Below are 2045 nucleotides of genomic sequence, written 5' to 3' on the forward strand. Positions count from 1 at the left end.
TGTGTGAGTGTGGCTGGGGGTATTAGAGGCTGGCTATTAGAGAGGAGGGGGTGAGGGGGGCGATCAAGGGGCTTCAGTAGAGTCGGGTCATCCTGTTGCCTGGTAACAAGCTTCAGATTGACAAAGGAAGAGCAATTTAGGGCTACTTTCTCCAGAAATCAATACACCAGCCCGATGTGATGATGTGAGATTAGCCAAGGGAGAGAAGCCAACATATTTGGCAGAGGTTACTTCATAACCCAGAGAAGAAGGTGAATATAAAGATAGAACGGCCGGCGCGCCTCGCTTCTGAAATCTCGCTAAAATGAGGCTTCTCTAGGTCTCGCCTCCCTCAGGTAATGATGACTTTAGCAAAGTGAAAACTCATGCAGGCGGAAGAATCTGATTTTAGCTGGGTTGTTTAATACCATCTGTCAGAGCGCCGTTAATATTGCCCCGGGCGAGGGGGACCCTGGGCAAGGCTGTAATATTAGAAAAAGTTCAAAAATGCAGCAAGATACAAATGTAAGCTGAAGGAAAACTTTAGGCCAGCTGTAGACATGAAAACTCTTTATGCATAAAACATGTCCAGCAGCAGCGGATGAAAGTCAAAGATTCAAAGTCAGGAAAGTTGGAAAACGTTATTCTGACGTTTCTATTCAACACATTTCTGTAGATTTTACATGTGTTTTTATTTCTTTCGAGTTCTAAATGTAAGACTGACTCCTCCATGGACAGCAGTTTGCATTTGTGTGACAGTGAATCCTGCAGTGGCGTCTCCGAGGAGGGCCCAGGGGGGCCATGGGCCCCACAGAGAATCATGTTGAGGTCAGATAAAGGTGTACGCTTTCTTCAGTCATGAAAGCAAAACCCAATTAATAAATAAATTAATGCATTTATAAAGTGAAAATAAAAAGTATTTATTAAAAAAAAATATATAAATAAAACATAGGATTTTTATGTGGGTACAAATATATGTACATTCTATTTTTATATCTTTTTTTATTCTAAAATTTATATTTATAAGAAATAAATATAATAGAAATATAAATTCTATTTAATAAATTTAATATGTATATATAACATATATAAATATGTACACACACACATACAGTATATATATAATGTACACTACCCTGGATTCTTGTAACCACATTACAAATGTCATTTAATTGCAGATTTTTCTGAGTGCATCTCATAAATACATTTCAGCTCCGCTCTTCTTTACTTGCCTTCATCTCAGATGAGTTCAACCTGGACTGATGATTGCGCTCCAGATGCTTGGCTACAATTGATAATTGTGAAAACAGGTATGCTGCCTCTCAGGAAATGTCAGTTTGATAAGCAGAACCCGACCTGCAGAGAAACCCAATTCCAGGGAAACTTATCATTCATAAAATGTCTTTGTGTAAAACAAAGATAATGACGGATGTCTGTGCATGAAATTAAAGAAATCCTCTGGCTTGGTTGAATTAGAAAATGTAAATAATCAAACCGTTTGTGGTGAGTCTTTGACATTAACTGTATTTATGTTTTAATACTTTACTCTGATAAAATAGCTTTAACATGTTACTCTGAGCTCCTTGTAGATATGTTTGTTATTAATGCTGATTTCCACTGAAAATGTTTAAATGTCTTTGTCCTTCCTCCTTACAATCAGCTGTTTAATGCTGAATCAACAGGGCACAGAAACATTTCACCAAAAATATATACACATGGTTGTTAAGCCTCTTTAAGATGTTTCTTTTACAGATCAAACAATATAAATGTGGTTATAAAGTTAACATAGTTTATAAGCTTTTAGAATAATAGCCGTTTGAAAATAAAGATTTATTTAAGATGTAACATGTGAGAGTTCATTTTAAGATCTTCATTTTGGAAAAAAAATATAATCAGCAAACTAAACAAAATAAAAAAGTTCTGGAGATTTAGCCTTTTGACCATCTGTCAAATTATTGACCATTACCAGAGCTACAAAATTTATTGGTATTTATTAGATAGATCAACATCAGGTTGTGTGATTAGAAAGTGGAAGGATGCATAGACTTCATATTTTCTCCAAAATA

The sequence above is a fragment of the Xiphophorus hellerii genome, chromosome 19 (genome assembly GCF_003331165.1).
Source record: "Xiphophorus hellerii strain 12219 chromosome 19, Xiphophorus_hellerii-4.1, whole genome shotgun sequence".
Taxonomy (NCBI): Eukaryota; Metazoa; Chordata; class Actinopteri; order Cyprinodontiformes; family Poeciliidae; genus Xiphophorus; species Xiphophorus hellerii.